This window comes from Phaseolus vulgaris, chromosome 11 (assembly GCF_000499845.2).
Source record: "Phaseolus vulgaris cultivar G19833 chromosome 11, P. vulgaris v2.0, whole genome shotgun sequence".
NCBI classification, from domain to species: Eukaryota; Viridiplantae; Streptophyta; class Magnoliopsida; order Fabales; family Fabaceae; genus Phaseolus; species Phaseolus vulgaris.
In genome coordinates this window covers 36,252,776-36,259,663 of record NC_023749.2, presented here as the reverse complement: position 1 = coordinate 36,259,663, position 6,888 = coordinate 36,252,776, and positions in this window count along the sequence as shown.

The following is a 6,888-nucleotide window of genomic DNA, read 5'->3' as shown; positions in this document are numbered from 1 at the left end:
TGATTTCCAAGATATGAGAGAATTCCCAAGATACACACTAAAACCAGTCACTGATTGTCTTGAATCACTACAGGTGCCCCAATCACTATCACAAAAGGCTTTTAGATGAACAGAGGTAGTGGAAGAGAAAAATAGACCAAGACTTGGAGCCCCTTTGATATATCTGAGAATTCTAATCGATGCATTATAGTGAGCAATTGTAGGCTTAGCAAGAAATTGAGAAAGTTGTTGCACAGAAAATGTTATGTCAGGTCGGGTATTAGTGAGATACATAAGTCTTCCAATCATTCTTCTGTAGGCTTGAATATCTGTGAAAGGAACACTTTCAGTAGAAGAGAATTTCTCATGATTATTAATAAGAGTGGGTGCAGGTTTGCAGGCTAAAAAACCTGCATCTGTTAATAATTCCAATGCATATTTCCTTTGATTTACCATTATTCTTGTCTTACTTCTTGCTACTTCTAGACCAAGAAAATATCTTAAATTCCTAAGATCTTTAATCTTGAATATCTGATTCAAGGCTTGTTTGATTCGAGCAATCTCTTCTTTATCATTTCCTGTCAATATTATATCATCCACATATACCAATAATGCTGTAAAAGATCCTTCAGAAGAATTAATGAACAAGGAATGATCATTCATAGATTGAGTATATCCCATAGAAAGCAAAAATGATGACAGTTTGACAAACCATTCTCTGCTAGCTTGCTTAAGACCATATAAAGCCTTTTTTAGTTTACAAACTTTTCCTGGTGGAATAGAAGTCAATCCAGGAGGAGCAACCATGTATACATCTTCTTTCAAATCTCCATGTAAAAAGGCATTGTTTATATCTAATTGTTTCAATTCCCAATTATAAATAGAAGCTAAAGAAAGAAGCAACCTTATGGTGGTCATTTTTGCTACTGGAGAGAAAGTATCAAGGTAGTCAATGCCTTTTGTTTGTGTATATCCCTTTGCCACTAACCTTGCTTTATACCTTTCAATTGTCCCATCAACCTTATATTTTATTTTGAATACCCATTTGCAACCTATGGCAGCTTTGTTCTTAGACAAAAGAGCAGTCTCCCAAGTTTGATTTGACTCTAAAGCAGATATCTCACATTGTATAGCTTTTCTCCAACAGCCATGTTTCATAGCTTCAGAATAAGTGTTTGGCTCAACATGTGAAGAAAGAGACATAACAAAAGATTTGTAAGAAGGTGATAAATTGCTATAAGACAAAACAAAATCCAAAGGATATTTAAATCTTGAAGATGTACTGGAAATATTAAGATTACAATGATAATCCTTTAATACTCAGGTGGTCTTTTTATTCTTGTGCTCATTTGGAAAGATGGATCTAATTCAGAACTTTGTTCTATATCATGATTTTCATTGAGGTTTTGGTCTATATGGGAACGATCTACGTCTGAACCTCAATTTGTGACTCACAGTTTTTTATCACTGCTATTTTCAACATTATCACAAGGTGTATTATCACAAGGTGCAAGAATGACTTGTGATGACTGACTTAAGACAGATTGATCTTCAGCAAACAAAATTTGATCATCAATATCGAGACTGTTAGTTTCATTACTAGTATCTTGAACCCTTTGGTATGGAAAAACATGTTCATAAAAGACAACATCTCTAGACACAAAAATTTCTCTTGATTGAATATTCAACAAAATATATCCTTTTGTCCCCCTTGGACAACCAATAAAAACACATTTTGATGCTCTTGGATCAAATTTTCTTTTATTTGTTCACAAAGTGCTAGCATAACACCTCTAATCCATTAAAATCTGCATCAGTTTTGAAAAGCATTTCATGAGGAGAAGAATAGTTTAAAACAGGTGTGGGAAGCATGTTTATAATATGCACAGCATGTATCACAAAATATGACCAATAAATTTTGGGTAAATGAGATTGTATCATAAGAGCTTTTGCTACATCTAATAAATGACCATGTTTCCTTTCAACTATACTATTTTGTTGTGGAGTATTGACACATGATGTTTGACGTATTATTCCTTTACTGACAAAAAATTTAGTCATGACAAAATCAGTTCCATTATCACTTCTTATTATTTTTATTCTTCCAAAACATTAACAACTTCAGATTTTTGTTTCAAAAGAAAAATCCATGTGTACCTCGAATAGTCATCAACTATGGTTAAGAAATATTTATGGCCATGAATTGATGGTATTGAGTATGGTCCCCAAATATCCACATGAATCAAATCAATACATTTTTTCGATTTAGATGTACTAATAGGAAAAGAAAGTCTTTTTTGCTTTGCAAAATGACAAACATCACAAACAAAAGATTTGTTATATTTAACAAAAGGAAATTTATTCTTGATAACATCAATACATTTATTTGAAATATGACCTAATTGAAAATTCCAAAGGGTTTCTAGATCACTAGCACTAACATTAACTGTATTGATGATGTGTGTAGATTCAAGGGGTTTAATTTGAAATTTCTAGTAAGATGGGATCCTGAGTATATAAAGTTTATCTTGCATCTTAGCAGAACCAATTATTTTCAAGGAGTTTTTGTCTTGAATGTGACAACCATTAGAATCAAAGGTAAGAACACAAAATAGTCTATCAACCAATTTTGTTACTGAAAGGCTGCATGACTTTGAACCTTCATGATTATGCTCATTATTATTAAAATTTGTATTGTGAAAGGCTGCATGAATTTGATGATGGTTCTGATTTTTAAATTTGAAATAAGGTGGAAAACCACGCTTTTTATAGCATGTATCAATGGTATGCCCTGTTTTTTCACAATAACTGCAAATTGTGGAAGTATATCCTCCTCTATAGCCACCACCCATGCCATAGGTCGTAGCATTGTTATTATAACCTCCTTTGCTAGTAGCAATCATTGCCTTGGATTGATCACCAAAAACATGCCTCTCTTGTTGTGTAATGAGAGAGTAAACTCTATTCAAGGATGAATTATCTGATAAACTAACATGGTAAGGAGAACAAAGACCTTGTGAGGGATCAAAAACTTCACCCATAGATAAATGTAGCAACCAGAGCTCTGATACCATATTACAAAATATAACAGAGATGAACAAAAGAGAATTAAGAAGTGGACTTTAAGCCTAACTCAACATCATAAAACCGGCTCATAAGGTTGAGGTTTGCACCCACTTATATACAATGAAATGTCCTCATCTCTAGTCAATGTGGGATCTCCAACACACCCCCTCACGCCGAGAGTGACAACTCGTGCGTGGGATAACATATGATGGGTGGTCCGATAACGGCCCGATAGCGGGTGGCCTGATAAACCCAACAAATACTCGTTAGGATAGGCTCGAAATGGCTCTGATACCATATTAAGAAGTGGACTTTAAGCCTAACTCAACCTCATAAAACCGTCTCATAAGGTTGAGGTTTGCACCCACTTATATATAATGAAATGTCCTCATCTCTAGTGAATGTGGGATCTCCAACAAAGTCTTACATTGTCGACATTGTTGATTCTTCAAGGGTTTATAAGCTTCCAAGCACATTGGATGTTTTTGTGGTCATGTGGGTGCATGGGTATTATGTTCGTTCTTTCGACAAGTGGAGCAAGTCAACTATAGCATAGTTGATAAAATAGTTGTCATATCCACAACCCTAGAAGAAAATGTAGTAATTGTACTTCCTTTTATAAAGCATAATATAAATCATTGCATACATTAAAACCAAAGGATTTATTAATTGAATATCAATGTTGGATAAAACTGATAACAAGTGTACAACAAAAAGGTTTTCAAATATGATATAGGGTGTTGGGATTGAATAGACGTTGCAATAAATTTACACTTAATGATTATAGATGCAATACATTTCAAAATCCTATGCTCCTTATGGCCAAATCAAGTTAATGCCTTACTCATGGTTATGTAGAAAGTAAACTACTACAATCAATCCATTGAGTTACAATAATTTAATTTTACACTAATATTGAAGTAGTAATAGCCAACTACTATAACTTTGTTCCTAGAAGTTGAAGTCCTTGAATTGATTTAGTTCTAAAAATAAAAGTATTTTCTAATATCATTCATGTTCCAAAGACAATAATAATGATTCTTCACTTATCAAGTATTAACTAAAAAATCAAATAAAATAGGAATGAAATATGTTGGCATATATGAATCAAAAGAGTATCTTCAACTAAAAGGATTTATTTTGTTCAGGTTCCCTTTATTAACTTCAAAGTTTCTGATCCTGCCTGTTGACCGGAGCGCTGGAGAATGCCTCGTCAAAGGATCGACGTGCGCACCGCTTATCACCTTCGTTCCTCCCTGGATCTACTTCAAGAACCTGCAAAGAAACAACACGGCGCCGCTGCGGCCGATCGCACTCCGACGCTCAAGTCAGTGACGGTATCACCAAATACTAAGAACTAGAACCGTGCAAATTCTCTCTCACAAACAGCTCTGTCACTCGCAAGCGTAAAGTGTATGAACTGAACGTGCGTACCTCAGAAAGTCTGTTAAGAACTCTTATATACCTGGTGGCTTTCTCTCTCCTGGCAGTTACAGACTTGGACACGTGGCTCGCATCCAACTGTACACGTGCCATCATCTGGAGGCTCCCTGACTTGGCGCTGCTTCTGCTCTCATTTTGGCTAAGTTACTTATGCATGGTACTGCCCAGTGCATAGCTAACTTAGGAGTGCGATCTCTACTGGAACTGGCGAGTTAGGGCCTTCGTACACCTTCCCTGTGGTCTCGCCGGCCGCCTTCATAATCTGCTTCTCCTTCATCTTCGGCGATGTGCTTTCTCTGGCGATCTCCGACTGCTTGGTCGCCTGGGTCTGCATCTGGCGACTTCATCTTGAACCTGGCGATCGCCTATTCTGGTAAGCTGGAAATCGGAACACGCCAAATTAACAACTGGCGACTACACGCGCCCTCCGACTTCCTTCCCTTCTTGCCAACCTGGCGCCTTGTCAACACGCCTACACTGTAGCAGGGTGCCACGTCATTACACCCGATCACCAGGGCGGTACACAAGCCCCCCAGTCTTAAGCGAAGACTTGTCTAGCGAAAAGATTGAAAGAGCCTTCGTTAACACCGGTCTACGTGGCACTGACGCGGAATTCCAAGCGATTGTACTTTCTGCTGCTCTGACGCTCCACCAACCCCTTCACTCATCGTTCAACACGTGGCTTCATCAACGGCTCTCTTCATCTGCCGTTAGCGCTTCCTAAAATCATTTCGAAAACCCTTAAACCCATTACGCTCCACTGTTCCATCACTTTCCTCGTGTTGCAAACGCTCTAACTTCCCTCTGCGAAAACTCTCAACGCTCTTCAACGCTCCAGATCATCATCTTCCTCCCTCGTCTTCCTGATCATCGAAAGGTAATTACTTTCCTTTATCTGCTGGGTTTCCTTGCATTTTCACCGATTTGCATCATCCTGTAACTGCCTGGTGCATACGCTGTGGGTTGTTTTTCCATTTCTCCTTCTGCGTAACTTAGGGCATTGTCGATCGTCGCAACGAACTCACATTCGTTCGTCGTTTCACCTTCCTTCCATGACCGAGTCAGCCTCTGTAATCCCCTGATCGTTTTTTCTTTCTTCTTCCTTTGCAGTTGCTATCATGACTCACACAAAGATCACCCCGAACCCCCCTCCTTCAGCACGAAACCCTTCTTCACAAGCGCACGACCCAACACAAGTTCGTGGTGCTTCCTCTTCGCAGGCTGAGAGGCCTGCATCTTCCCAAACTGCTCTGGCCCAGGCGACTCCACCTAACGCTGGAGGAGCCTCCGTCCCTCTGCCAGACTTCAAAACATTATATCCTTGGGCCACCCCAACCCTTCTGAAGGAGACCTCGTCGGTGAACACTGCGGGAGCAGTTTTGCGGTTGACAAAGGGGGACGAGGCCTATCAATCGTTTCACAAGGAGCACGACGAGAGGATGATGGTGCTGCCTTGCCCCGCCGCTCTGCCAGTGTGTGCTGATGACAAAGTAAGCGCCGACGGGCCCTTTTGCTTTGTTTACACAACTTTCTTCAAGAAGGTCAAGCTCAGGTTTCCCCTCACCCGATTCGAGAGGGAACTCTTGACCGAGCTCAACATTGCTGCCGCCCAGCTTCACCCCAACAGCTGGGCGTTTGTTCGAGCCTTCCAAATAACGTGCGACCACCTGGGGCTGCCCGCGTCAGTGGACGTGTTTTTGTTCCTCTTTGAGGCCAAACACCCAGGAGACCGCCTGTGGGTCAGCCTGAATGCAATTGCTGGGAGATCCATTTTTACCATCTTCCAGCAATCGTACAAGGACTGGAGGGGGAAGTTCATCCAAGTACGTGCAAACGATAAAGACACCTCCCTTCTGGATGGCTTCCCCTTGTACTGGGTGGACAAGGGAAAGAAGGAGTCCAAGAGCTGCTTCAGGAGGCCCAGAAGTCCTGATAGCATGGGAGCTTTGGACAGAGACCTCTGTCTATTCTGGAAGAGGGTGTCGGATGCCAACATAACATTCCTGACCCCCACCCTGATCTCCTTCGAATTCTTTGAGGACCAGCTAGAATTCCAAATAGGTTAGGACATCCAAACTGTTGCTTTGATACTGCTTCTGATATTGTTTCTAGGCGTCTTGTGCGATACGCACAAGACTTTGGTTTTACCATTTCTGCATATACTACCTGTTTTGCTGTTTTATTACCTCATACACTTGTCGTTTTCTTCTCTGAGCTAACTCATGCATTTTCGTTTCATGCAGACAATATGTTGGGTAAAAACATGCTCGCCGACTTAAAGGCGCTCGCCCGAAACCACGGGTTGGCGACCGGTTCCCAGACGGTGCCTAACTCGGCGGTCGAGAAGGCCATCGTTCATGGGCGATCACCGCCCAAGGAACCCACCCAGCGCAAGAAACT